Here is a 15,858-nt window from a genome sequence, read left to right on the forward strand (position 1 = left end):
ATGATCGCGGAATAGTCCCGAAAAAGTCCCAAAATAACCCCGACGGGGCTATACAGAAATGATCCCGAAAGGATCCCGGAATAGTCCCGAAAAGGACCCAAAATTACCTTGACGGGATCCCGGAAGGTTCCCAAAATGACCCCGACGGGGTCACAGGCAAATACCGAAAACCATCCAGAAATGATGTGCGAAGGGACCCCAAATGATCCCGAAATAGTCCCAAAATAAACCCGACGGGATCCCAGACGGCACCCGAAAGCTATACATAAATAATACCGGAAGAGTCTCAAAATTATCCCGAAATTACCCCGGATGGATCCCGAAAACCATCCAGAAAAGATTCCGGAAGAGTCTCGATATGACACTGACGGGATTACAAATAAGGTGAAGCTAATTATAAAAGCGGGGGGTGTGGGGGCGGAGGGTGTCACTGCTCACTTTGTAAGCCCTTGATCTATTTGACCCACTGAGTTTGTAATATTGGTGAAGGTGAGTATGCGTAAAGTTATAATGTGTAGGTTAGGTTCAAGTGGCTGCCGTCCACATCGGAGCGGCACACTTAGGCCCATTGTGAAACCACACGGATTTGTTCCTACTCTCCTAATCAAACCACTTCGTTGAGTTTGTGAAGCTAACTAAGCGCCGTGTATTGACCTCAGCTATATCAGTCAGATCTAAGAGAAACATGTTGTCCATAAAACGTTGCCTTCTTCTGCCGAGCGCTGGACATTCACAGAGTAGATGCCTAACAGTTTATAATAATCATTAAATGGAGCACCAATCCTTTCCGCATGCGGTCCAACACAAACATGAAGTCCTACAACTAAGGAAGGATCCCTCTTACGGAGGGTGAGAAGCTCTCGCGATCTCTTCTCATTCCATTCCGGCCATTTGTGGCATCTATCATGATGCTTTCACCTGGCTCCCGCTTCCATCAGTAGAGCCTCCTTTATCTTTAGCTTGCAGGTGGAGAGCGGCATGCCCAACCTCTTCCAGGATGGCGAAAGTGGAAGGGAGGTACCCTTTCTTGCAAGCTCATCCGCCATCTCATTACCTGGTATGCCCTTATGTGCCGGAACCCATACCAGATGCAGAGTAAACTGTTCAGCCATCACGTTAAGTGATCTGTGACAGCTTACAACAGTTTCAGCATTAGTTGTGACAGGGTCAAGGGCTGATATACGCTACAGTGATCTGGAAAGCGACACGATCTTTGTATCTCCAATCGTTCCAAATAGACACCCCCTCGGACCGTGTTATCCAGTTTAGATCCATCTTCAAACTGTGTAAAAATTATTAAAAAGTAATTGTTCGAAGGGTCGTCGACCGCCCGCCCCCCCATTTCCATTTTCAAAAATTTCCGAAATTACCGCGACGGAATGCCGGACGGATCCCTAAACCCATCCAGAAATGATGCCGAAAGGGTCCACAAATTATCCCGAAATAGTCCCGAAATGAACCTGACGTGATCCCGAAAGCATTCCAGTAGTGATCCCGGAAAGATCCCCAAATGATCCCGAAATAGTCCCAAAATAACCCCAACGGGATCCCGGACGGCTCCCGACAGCTGTACAGAAATGATTCTGGAAGAGTGCCAAAATGATCCCGAAATGACCCGGACGGTATAACGGACAGATCCCGAAAACAATCCAGAAAAGATCCCTGAGGGTTCCCCAAATGGCCCTGACGGGATCCCGGACGGATGCCGAAAACCATCCAGAAATGATGCCGGAAGGGACCCCAAATGATCCCGAAATAGTCCCGAAAATTCCCCAAAATGACCCTGACGGGATCCTGAAAAAGTCCCGAAATGACCCTGACGAATCGCGAAAATCATCCAGAAATTATCCCGGAAGGGTCCCCACCTGACCCCGACGGGATTACAAATAACGTGCAGCTAATTATAAGAGCATGTCAATAACGCAACAGGCGCGTTGAAGCGAATAAAGAGCTACAAACTAACATACAGGTAAAGCTAATAAAAGCGTGTTAATTAAAACAATTGAAGGAGGGTGGATGAGGGGAGGAGAAGGAGAGCACCACTGATCGTTCTTCCAAAATTGATTAGATATCGATCTGTGTGAGCCAGATAACAAAAATTATTGATTTAGGAGAAAATTTATTTCGAGTATTAACAATTTATAGATTTTGCACCAGTAGGGGGGGGGGGGGGGGTAGTTAGGCTGGGGCGGAGGGTGTCACTGCTCATTTTGCCAGCAGACTATTATCTATCTGTGTCCCAAATTTCATCACAATCCGTGTAGCCGTCCTGGCGTGATCAAGTCCCAAAGACGAAAAAATTCAAAAATTAAATTATAACTGTTCCCATGGGGCGGGACCTTCTCCATTTTCAAAAATATATAGACTATTGGCTATATGTGTGCAAAATTTCATCCAAAACCGCCCAGCCATTCTTGCGTAATTGAGTCACAAAGACAAACTTCTGGACATCCAAACATCTAAACATCCAAACTTTCTCATTTATAATATATACTAATCTTTACCCTCGGCCCCGTCCGCAAGGACAAAATAAAATTTATGGGCTATTTACGTTATCCTGCTTATCAAGTTAAAAAAATACCTAAATGAGCTGAAAACCTGAAAGGCTTAGGTGAATAGTACAATACCGTTTTTTTTCGAATTAAAAAAATACATTTTGTTTTAAGTTAAATTATTAAGTTATATTTGTTCGCAAACTAATTATGTGATCTATTGTATACTGCCATAAAACCAGATTAAATACGGAAAAGCACACATACCCCACTAAATATGTTATATTTGTTCGCAAACTAATTATGTGATCTATTGTATACTGCCATAAAACCAGATTAAATACGGAAAAGCACACATACCCCACTAATTAAGTTATATTTGTTCGCAAACTAATTATGTGATCTATTGTATACTGCCATAAAACCAGATTAAATACGGAAAAGCACACATACCCCACTAATTATGTTATATTTGTTCGCAAACTAATTATGTGATCTATTGTATACTGCCATAAAACCAGATTAAATACGGAAACGCACACATACCCCACTTATTAAGTTACTAGCAGACCCGTCAGACGTTGTTCTGCCCTAAATTTGGTCTATCTGCATACATTTTAATAAGCTTTTTCCGTCTAATTGTTGCGACTAAATCGAATATCATAATGAAAATTACTTTAAAGCTGCTTCCATTTGAAATTCATATTACACACACATTCTAGGGGTATCCGGGTCCAGGTTTTGGCCTATATTTTGAGACCCTAGTCACCCAGCGGTATAAAAATTACTCTGTATTAAAGCACTCATCAACAGCTTCAATTTGATACCCATAATGTAAAAACACATCCTAGTGTTACGCTGATCCACGTTTTGGCCTATATCTGCAGACCCTTCACAAATAGGTATGAAAACTACCATGTACTAAGGCACTCATCAACAGCTTTCATATCCATATTGTAACGAATTTACTGCAAATCCTCTTATTTGGAACCTTCTGCTAAGTTCGAATCACTAAACTGTTGAATAAATAACTCCAATATTTAATAATACAAAATGGCCTTTATTCAAGTTCTTTACAACTGATTTTCAAAATAATACTGCTATTGCTCGACAGATAGCATACTTAATTCAAAACTGATTCCAGCGCCTCTACTATCGCTGCGTTTTATACTCTTTGATTTCCTCGTTGCATCTTCTAGGCGCTTCCATTTCCAGAATCTACTAGTTGGCCATCAGCCATCAAATTTCTCAGCTGTAACTACAGATGCACGATTTTATAGCTTCTCTCATTGCATACTTTCGGGAGTATCTCAGATATATGCATGTAGTTGTGCGTTGCTTCTCAGCTGCGTGTACGTACCCAGCAAAAACTGCCTAACGCATTCACGTATATAAATGCAAAGCCTTGAGCTGTCATCTCCTCTACAACAAAAAAAGTTTGTTCTGGCTATGGCGGAACTATACAAGGTTGTAGCACGTTGACAGCTGATTGTTCTTTTTTAATATGATTTGATACATCAACTTTTGGCGCATTACGATTTTGACATTAGTCCATCGATTTACAAAAACAAAGTACATGGAACTTTTATTTATGTTTGTAGGTATGTCACCATATATACCACCTTGTATGGTTCCGCCATGGTTCTGGCTGAATGTCAAAGAGGAAGGCGAGATATCATTTTTGCATTATTGTCTATTGTATGCATTCCCAATCATTTGTTTTGCTTTCTTGACAGATTGCACGCGTACTGCAAATTATTTATGTAATTAAACTGAAACTGATTTTGCGTATACTTTAGATTGGGTGAACGTGCATTGACGCTGCGTCGTGATAAGCAGGAAGTTACCGCACTACGTGCCTCGCCCGATCGCATACACATTGACGGAGTTTTTGAGCTTTTTGATTGCGTGCCCACGAACAATCTGTGCACATTGGCATTGCATAAGAGTTCAGGGTGTGTACTACGTTTCGATGAAATGGCATAGTGAGCGGCAGCCTTGATACGGAATTAATTGTGGTGGATATTGCAGAACAGGCGGGACGTCAGCGTCTCATTGGTCATAATGCGCCCATAACGGCCGTACATTTCTAACGACATTTTGCTGCAGAACGAAACATTATTGTTAGCTGTTCAAAGGACAATCAGATAACATTTTGGAATTTTAATTTTGTTAATTTTATAATTCATTTTAATAAAAAAATTTAATTGTTATTTTTTTCGTTATAAATGCGTTAGGATTATGGGATAAGTATAACAGCTAGATAATTTGTTATTTATTCCGCTATATATGCATTAGGAATATCAGATAAGTACAACAGCTAGATAATATGTTATTTATGTCATAACGCTAACGCATAGCTTTATGACATTCGTTGCTGTATAAATCATGTTATATATAGCATATGAATAGCATATTGAAAAGAGAAAAATATATGATCGCTTAATAGCAAAATTTAGTGAACATAAAAGAGAAGGCTGCTCACATGTATAGAAAAATATACGTGAGGATTTGTCACTCTGCCTTAACAAACTAAGAAGGTAAATATTTAAAAAGTTTTACTGAAAAGTAGAATTTTTTTATATCCATCCATCCGTTTATGAGTTATAGCTGTGTAGACAAACATTTTATGATTTTTTACTACATTTTGGAAATTTGCCACGCCCCTATAATATATACATTCAAATTATATTAACTCTACCATCTCACGTAGCTAAGCTTTCAAATTCAAAAAACTGTTTTAAAATCGGAGCATTCTGTGTGAAGTTATGTGCGAACATGGCATTTAGCGACTTTATTTTATAAGATTTATAGATAGATATAGATAGATATTTGTTCGCAAGCTAATTATGTGATCTATTGTATACTGCCATAAAACCAGATTAAATACGGAAAAGCACACATACCCCACTTATTAAGTTAAATTTGTTCCCAAACTAATTCCCTCACTAGGGTAGGCACTTTGTCGTTGGTGTGAGGGCTTAGCCGATCTCCATAGTGCCCGACTATGAGGCGGAGCTGTTTAGGACTGGCATCTACGCCGTTTCGTCTCATAGGAGGGCGGCGGGATGTCGGTGACCAAGAACTGCGACCCCCTAATCCAGGGTGTTATGCGGACCGTGCCTATTGGACGATTTGCAGCCAGGGGCTGTATTCGAAAGGAGCTTTCCCGATACCGGGCAACCTCGGGAAGTAGTTATGGCCTTACCGCAGTAGTGGCGCTGCTGTGGCTGTCGGTTCTTTCCCCGTATATAATACTGGACCGTGAGCCCGCCTTGTCGGGCAGGTGGTACTCAATACCAAATTGTAATAAGGAGGATGATAAGAGGAGGACTGAGTCGCATGCCAAGGGCGACAAATACGCATTAGGCGATGCGTCGGACTCGGGGAGCGAGAGTTGTGCTGATTCAATGAACTCCGTGTTGGAAAAGCACACAAATGAAAACGGAGTAGAAGAGTGGAGAAGGGTACAGAGTAGAGGAAGTAAAACAGCTCTCTCGCAGTACCGTGCAGCACTAAGAATTGTCCAACGCCTGGGTGCAGTGGTCGACCCTACAGAAGTGGAGATCGAACGCTTGGAATGGACCCATGAGGCGGTAGAACTATGTCGAAGGCAGTTCAAAAGGTTTGCTGCTAGAAACCCTCGGTTCTGGATATCTTGTACACGCAGCTTGGCAAAATGTCCTTTGGCACTGGAAAAATTTACATGCGACTCAGGAAAAGAAGTTCCGAGGATAAAAACCCTAACGCGCTAGAGGTGGGCGATGTCGAAAAGGACCTCAAAAGCCTAAGGGAAAAAAGACAGGTGGAGGTCCCCGACGTCACCACGAAGGTGTTAGAAGAGGACCAACCGCCAAATGGTGCGGTCACTGGCACAGAGGAACACCCGGCACAACAGTCACGAGAGGCTGAAGGGGGCCTCGAATACTCTAAACCAAAAGAGCAAGGGGAGGACGGCGACGTCAAGACGAAGGTACTGGAGGGGGACAAACAGCCCAATGGTGCTACGACTCCTACAGACAAACCTCCAACACAGTAAAGTGGCGTCGAGAGAACACCTAACCCTTAGGAGGGTTCGTTTGACGTGGCGCTGATCCAGGAGCCGTGGCACTCATCTGGAGGAAAGGTTTCTGGACTTAGCGCGCGCGGACTTGGCGTTTACTGTGCGCAAACGGAAGGACGGGTGCTGCCTAATTACACTACTGAGGACCTCGTAGTGGTGGCAGTTGAGGAAAGGAATAAGCAGGCACTTATCCTGGAATTCTGCTACATGGCTGCGGAGGTTCCACCGATGGAGTGCAAGAGGCTAGTACAGGACGAAGGGCGCAAAGGGCGGTTAGTCATTGGCGCGGATGCAAATGCACACCACAATGCGCGGGGAGGAGCAGATACGAACGAGAGAGGCGAATCTCTATTTTGTTACATCCTGCAAACCAATTTGCAGATAGTCAACAGGGGAAATGTCCCTACATACATTGGTCCAACATCCAGCAATGTTTTGGATATTACACTGAGCTCCGAACGTGATATATCAAGGTATGATTGGATGGTTCTTGATAGACCATCCTTCTCCGACCACGCGTATATCAGCTTCAGCATCCCCCTAAAAGGGTAGAGAAGGGAGGAACCTTTAGAAACCCTAGGTCAACAAACTGGACTAAATTCCAGAAACAGGTAGAAATGAAACTGGGACAACCCAAAGAGGTTGCTAATGTGGAAGAACTGGAGGATTCTAATGAATTCTTAACAAGGACCTTATGGCTGCGTATAACAAGGCATGCCCTCTAAGAAGATTCAGAGGAAAAGCAAAGCCGCCATGGTGGAGCAATGAGCTGAGTCTTCTAAGAAGACCGGTAAAAGAAATGTTTAAGCTAGCAAAGACCGCGTAAAGCGAAGCGTGTCGGGACGAGTACAGGGATCTACTGAGGATCTACAAGCGTGAAATTTCCAGGGCGAAGAGAATCTCATGGAAAAGTTTCTGTACGGAAATAGAGTGCTCCATCGAAACAGCACGGTTGAGAAAAGTCCTAGCAAAGGGAAATATAGTCCAGGGACTAAAAAGAAAGAGAACGGGGAATGGTCACGTAATAGTGACCTCGATACACATTTCCCATCGGGAGATGGTTTAGAAGAGCCAGCAGACAGCACTCACACTTCGATCACGGAGCGGGAGTGCCGGGCTTGGTGACCGATACCAAGATCGAATGGGCAGTGAAGACGTTTCCTAAGTTTAAATCGCCGGGCTCAGATGGTATATTCCCGGCCATGCTACGATGGGTTCATAAGACTGAATCATGTACCGCACTCTTGGAGAACTGCTCGTGTAGCTTTCCTACTAAAGGCGAGGAAGATCGGTCACGTGTATCCCAAAGATTATAGACCCATTAGCTTAACATCATTTCTGCTCAAAACCTTTGAGAGGCTGATAGATGTGTTCATAAAGTCCAACGTGGATGAAAAGCTGCTCTCCACAATACAACATACGTACACCAAAAGCAAGTCGGTAGACACCGCATTACATAGGGTGGCAATAAGCGTAGAGAAAGCCCTGAAATATAAGGAATATGCTCTAGGAGTCTTCTTAGACATTGCCGGGGCTTTCAATAATGGTTCTAAATGGGCGATTATGGATGGTCTTAATTACATTAAAGTACATCCAGCCTTAACCAGATAGATCGGCTGCATGTTAAATTGCAGGAAGCTTACATCACAATGGGGATTATACGAGGCCACGAAATCAGAGGACAGGGGAACGCCGCAGGGAGGGGTGCTATCACCTCTGCTGTGGACGGTGGTCATCAACCCACTGCTCAGGCGATTTGATGAGGGACACGTAAAACTTACGGCTTACGTGGATGATGTTGCAATTGTCATAAGTGCAAAATGCCTTCCAACGATTAGCTCTTTGATGGATCGGGTGATTCGGGATATTCATATCTGGACATCAAATGTCGGGTTGAAAGTCAACGCAGATAAGATGGATATGGTCTTGTTTACAAAGAGGTACAAGGTCCCAAATTGGATCAGGCTTAAGTTAGGTGGGGTGACCCTACAGGAGAAACCTTGCACAAAGTATCTAGGAATCATCCTAGACAGTAAGCTGTCATGGAAGCTCAACGTGAAGGAGAGGGTGAAGAAGGCTTCAGCGGCACTTTATGCATGTAAAAGAATGATGGGGTGTACGTGGGGCTTATCGCCCTCTCTTTCTCATTGGGTTTTTACAACGATTGCCCTATCCTATACCATGGAGTTCTTATTTGGTGAAAGCCACACAAAAAGCAACATACCTCAAAAAATTAGAGGGGGTATGCAGGCTATCAATGCTTAGCATTACGGGAGCCCTGAAAACAAGCCCGACAGCTGCACTGTATGCCATTCTGCACATTCCACCTGTAGACCTGGTAGCAAAAAACATAGCGTTAACAACTGCAACCAGGCTCGGTGCCTCGGGGCAGCTTGAGCGCCGACCATACGGCCATAGTAGTATAGCGTCATCAATCACAAGACGAACAGACTACCTGAATCCCTATCTGCGCTTCGAATGCGATCTTAAGGCCACAATAGAGGTGGACGATTGGCGGCAGGGTGCTCAAATGGCGGACGAGGCGATACATGTGTACACAGATGGTTCCAAAGTAGCGGAAGGAGTAGAGTCTGCGGTATTATGTGCTGAACCGGAAATAAATAGATCCTGCAGGCTGCCGGATTACTGTAGCGTTTTCCAAGCGGAAATAGTAGCCGTAACCAAAGCAGTAGAAACTCTGGAAGAAAATAGCCCAAGCTGCAATTAAGGCAATAATCTCGCACAGCAAAGCATCTAAATGCGTGTTAGAGTGTAAGCAGTCCCTGGAGAAAATCGGGACAGGGAGAAGCATACATCTATATTGGGTCCTAGGGCATATGGGAATATATGGGAATGAAATAGCGGATGAACTATCTAAAAAGGGCGCATCCCTTGAAACTTGCTCCGTAGACGTCGCAATTAGACTGGGCGAAGTTAAGCGAAGGCGAGAGGTGCACACGATCGACCAAGCAGGAAAGGTGTGGGTCCAAGCGCGGGGCTGTAAAGTGTCGAAGATTACGTGCAGGTCTTACAAGACTAGACTAACAAAGTTGCTTCTATCATTAAAAAGAGAGGACTGTAGACTCATGACGGGTATTCTAATTGGACATTTCTGGCGTCACATGCCTTTAAATTAGGCTTGGTCAGTGATAGCAGATGTAGGAAGTGCGGGCTGGAGGAGGAAACGATCGAGCACGTTCTGTGATCTTGCCCTGCTTTTGCCAGGCTAAGACTCTAGATATTAGCAGTGATACAGCTGACATATCTAGAAGCAGCAAGTGGCTTAAATCCTAGAAGCTTCTAGCATTTGCCAAGAGGACGGAGTTATTTTATAACATAGGTCCTGGTTTTTGATAGGATTTTTCAGTTTGGTCGTTAAAACAAACTTCTGGTAACACTAGGGACTTATTCAGTCTATGTGAGGTCCTCATGGACTGGCCAGTTCAACCTAACCTAACCTCCCAAACTAATTATGTGATCTATTGTATACTGCCATAAAACCAGATTAAATACGGAAAAGCACATATATCCTACTAATTAAGTTATATTTGTTCGCAAACTAATTATGTGATCTATGTATACTGCCATAAAACCAGATTAAATACGGAGAAGCACACATACCCCACTAATTAAGTTATATTTGTTCGCAAACTAATTATGTGATATATTGTATACTGCTATAAAACCAGATTAAATACGGAAAAGCACACATACCCCACTAATTAAGTTATATTTGTTCGCAAACTAATTACCTGATCTATTGTATGCTGCCATAAAACCAGATTAAATACGGAAAAGCACATATACCCCACTAATTAAGTTATATTTGTTCCCAAACTAATTATATGATCTATTGTATACTGCCATAAAATCAGATTAAATATGGAAAAGCACACATACCCCACTAATTAAGTTATAATTGTTCCCAAACTAATTATGTGATCTATTGTATGCTGCCATAAAATCAGATTAAATACGGAAAAGCACACATACCCCACTAATTAAGTTATATTTGTTCGCAAACTAATTATGTGATCTATTGTATACTGCCACAAAACCAGATTAAATAAGGAAAAGACACATACCCCTCTAATTAAGTTATATTTGTTCGCAAACTAATTATGTAATCTATTGTATGCTGCCATAAAACCAGATTAAATACGGAAAAGCACACATACCTCACTTAATAAGTTATATTTGTTCGCAAACTAATTATGCCATCTATTTTATATTGCCATAAAACCAGATTAAATACGGAAAAGCACACATACCCCACTCTGGACGACCACTTCAAATGGAATACGCATATCAATCATCTGCAAAAAAAGCTTAGGTTGACATCATACTTTCTGAAACATCTTAGTTTTTGCAGCTCGTATGATGGACGTATGCATCATGTATACTGCCATAAAACCAGATTAAATACACATACCTCATTTTTAAGTTATATTTGTTCGTAAACTAATTATGTGATCTATTTTATATTGCCATAAAACCAGATTAAATACGGAAAAGCACACATACCCCACTAATTAAGTTATATTTGTTCCCAAACTAATTATGTGATCTATTGTATACTGCCATAAAACCAGATTAAATACGGAAAAGCACACATACCCCACTAATTGAGTTATATTTGTTCGCAAACTAATTATCTGATCTATTGTATGCTGCCATAAAACCAGATTAAATACGGAAAAGCACACATACCCCACTAATTAAGTTATATTTGTTCGCAAACTAATTATGTGATCTATGTATACTGCCACAAAACCAGATTAAATAAGGAAAAGACACATACCCCACTAATTAAGTTATATTTGTTCCCAAACTAATTATGTGATGTATTGTATACTGCCATAAAACCAGATTAAATACGGAAAAGCAAACATACCCCACTAATTAAGTTATATTTGTTCCCAAACTCATTATGTGATATCTTTTATACTGCCATAGAACCAGAGGAAATACGGAAAAGCACACATACCTCACTTATTAAATTATATTTTTTCGCAAACTAATTATGTGATCTTTTTTATATTGCCATAAAACCAGATTAAATACGGAAAAGACACATACCCCACTAATTAAGTTATATTTGTTCTCAAACTAATTAGGTGATCTATTGTATGCAGCCACAAAACCAGATTAAATACGGAAAAGCACGCATACCCCACCAATTAAGTTATATTTGGTCGCAAACTAATTATGTGATCTATTGTATACTGCCACAAAACCAGATTAAATAAGGAAAGGCAAATACCCCAATAATTAAGTCATATTTATTCGCAAACTAATTATGTGATCTATTGTATACCGCCATAAAACCAGATTAAATAAGGAAAAGAAACATACCCCTCTAATTAAGTTATATTTGTTCGCAAACTAATTATGTGGCCTATTGTATGCTGCCATAAAACCAGATTAAATACGGAAAAGCATACATACCCCACTAATTAAGTTATATTTGTTCGCAAACTAATTATGTGATCTATTGTATACTGCCATAAAAGCAGATTAAATATGGAAAAGCACACATACCCCACTAATTATGTTATATTTGTTCCCAAACTAATTATGTGATCTTTTGTATACTGCAACAAAACCAGATTAAATAAGGAAAGGCAAATACCCCAATAATTAAGTCATATTTGTTCGCAAACTAATTATGTGATCTATTGTATACCGCCATAAAACCAGATTAAATAAGGAAAAGAAACATACCCCTCTAATTAAATTATATTTGTTCGCAAACTAATTATGTGATCTATTGTATGCTGCCATAAAACCAGATTAAATACGGAAAAACACACATGCCTCACTTATTAAGTTATATTTGTTCGCAAACTAATTATGTGATCTATTGGATACTGCCACAAAACCAGATTAAATACGGAAAAGACACATACCCCACTAATTAAGTTATATTTGTTCGCAAACTAATTATGTGATCTATTGTATACTGCCACAAAACCAGATTAAATACGGAAAAACACACATACCTCACTTATTAAATTATATTTGTTCCCAAACTAATTATGGGATATATTGTATACTGCCATAAAACCAGATTAAATACGGAAAAGCAAACATACCCCACTAATTAAGTTATATTTGTTCCCAAACTCATTATGTGATATATTTTATACTGCCATAAAACCAGAGGAAATACGGAAAAACACATACCTCACTTATTAAATTATATTTTTTCGCAAACTAATTATGTGATCTTTTTTATATTGCCATAAAACCAGATTAAATACGGAAAAGACACATACCCCACTAATTAAGTTATATTTGTTCGCAAACTAATTATGTGATCTATTGTATACTGCCATAAAACCAGATTAAATACGGAAAAACACACATACCTCACTTATTAAGTTATATTTGTTCCCAAACTAATTATGTGATATATTGTATACTGCCATAAAACCAGATTAAATACGGAAAAGCAAACATACCCCACTAATTAAGTTATATTTGTTCCCAAACTCATTATGTGATATATTTGATACTGCCATAAAACCAGAGGAAATACGGAAAAACACATACCTCACTTATTAAATTATATTTTTTCGCAAACTAATTATGTGATATTTTTTATATTGCCATAAAACCAGATTAAATACGGAAAAGACACATACCCCACTAATTAAGTTATATTTGTTCCCAAACTAATTATGTGATCTATTGTATACTGCCACAAAACCAGATTAAATAAGGAAAGGCAAATACCCCAATAATTAAGTCATATTTGTTCGCAAACTAATTATGCGATCTATTGTATACCGCCATAAAACCAGATTAAATAAGGAAAAGAAACATACCCCTCTAATTAAGTTATATTTGTTCGCAAACTAATTATGTGATCTATTGTATGCTGCCATAAAACCAGACTAAATACGGAAAAACACACATACCTCACTTATTAAGTTATATTTGTTCGCAAACTAATTATGTGATATATTGTATACTCCCATAAAACCAGATTAAATACGGAAAAGCAAACATACCCCACTAATTAAGTTATATTTTTTCCCAAACTCATTATGTGATATATTTTATACTGCCATAAAACCAGAGGAAATACGGAAAAGCACACATACCTCACTTATTAAATTATATTTTTTCGCAAACTAATTATGTGATCTTTTTTATATTGCCATAAAACCAGATTAAATACGGAAAAGACACATACCCCACTAATTAAGTTATATTTGTTCTCAAACTAATTAGGTGATCTATTGTATGCTGCCACAAAACCAGATTAAATACGGAAGAGCACGCATACCCCACCAATTAAGTTATATTTGTTCCCAAACTAATTATGTGATATATTGTATACTCCCATAAAACCAGATTAAATACGGAAAAGCAAACATACCCCACTAATTAAGTTATATTTGTTCCCAAACTCATTATGTGATATATTTTATACTGCCATAAAACCAGATTAAATACGGAAAAGCACACATACCACACTAATTAAGTTATATTTGTTCCCAAACTAATTATGTGATATATTGTATACTCCCATAAAACCAGATTAAATACGGAAAAGCAAACATACCCCACTAATTAAGTTATATTTGTTCCCAAACTCATTATGTGATATATTTTATACTGCCATAAAACCAGATTAAATACGGAAAAGCACACATACCACACTAATTAAGTTATATTTGTTCCCAAACTAATTATGTGATATATTGTATACTCCCATAAAACCAGATTAAATACGGAAAAGCAAACATACCCCACTAATTAAGTTATATTTGTTCCCAAACTCATTATGTGATATATTTTATACTGCCATAAAACCAGATTAAATACGGAAAAGCACACATACCACACTAATTAAGTTATATTTGTTCCCAAACTAATTATGTGATATATTGTATACTCCCATAAAACCAGATTAAATACGGAAAAGCAAACATACCCCACTAATTAAGTTATATTTGTTCCCAAACTCATTATGTGATATATTTTATACTGCCATAAAACCAGAGGAAATACGGAAAAGCACACATACCTCACTTATTAAATTATATTTTTTTCGCAAACTAATTATGTGATCTTTTTTATATTGCCATAAAACCAGATTAAATACGGAAAAGACACATACCCCACTAATTAAGTTATATTTGTTCTCAAACTAATTAGGTGATCTATTGTATGCTGCCACAAAACCAGATTAAATACGGAAAAGCACGCATACCCCACCAATTAAGTTATATTTGGTCGCAAACTAATTATGTGATCTATTGTATACTGCCACAAAACCGGATTAAATAAGGAAAAGACACATATCCCACTAATTAAGTTATATTTGTTCGAAAAATAATTATGTGATCTATTGTATACTGCCACAAAACCAGATTAAATAATTAAGTCATATTTGTTCGCAAACTAATTATGTGATCTATTGTATGCTGCCATAAAACCAGATTAAATACGGAAAAGAAACATACCCCTCTAATTAAGTTATATTTGTTCGCAAACTAATTATGTGATCTATTGTATGCTGCCATAAAACCAGATTAAATACGGAAAAGCATACATACCCCACTAATTAAGTTATATTTGTTCCCAAACTAATTATGTGATCTATTGTATACTGCCATAAAACCAGATTAAATACGGAAAAGCACACATACCCCATTAACTTAGTTATATTTGTTCGCAAACTAATTATCTGATCTATTGTATGCTGCCATAAAACCAGATTAAATACGGAAAAGCACCAATACCCCACTAATTAAGTTATATTTGTTCGCAGACTAATTATGTTATCTATTGTATATTGCCATAAAACCAGATTAAATACGGAAAAGCACACAAACCCCACTAATCTATAAATCTTATAAAATAAAGTCGCTAAATGCCATGTATGCACATAACTTCACACAGAATGCTCCGATTTTAAAACGGTTTTTGGCATTTGAAAGCTTAGCTACGTGAGATGGTACAGTTAATACTATTTGAAGACATATGTTATAGGGGCGTGGCAAATTGGCAAAACGTAGTAAAAAATCATAAAATTTTTGTTTACACAGCTATAATTCATAAACGGATGGATGGATTTAAAAAATTCAAATTTTCAGTAAAACTTTGAAATATTTACCTTCGACCTGCATCAAAAAAATATTTGATTCCTTTCTTATATCAGCCAAATTGTTTAAACAAAAGTAACATTTTTACCAAAAAATTCGTGTGTGTGATTGTTCGGTGTCAACTGTTCGCGCTAATTGCTTTTGACTGAGCCATGATGCAACACATAAGTACATATGTACATAG

This window comes from Eurosta solidaginis, chromosome 5 (assembly GCF_040869045.1).
Source record: "Eurosta solidaginis isolate ZX-2024a chromosome 5, ASM4086904v1, whole genome shotgun sequence".
NCBI lineage: Eukaryota > Metazoa > Arthropoda > Insecta > Diptera > Tephritidae > Eurosta > Eurosta solidaginis.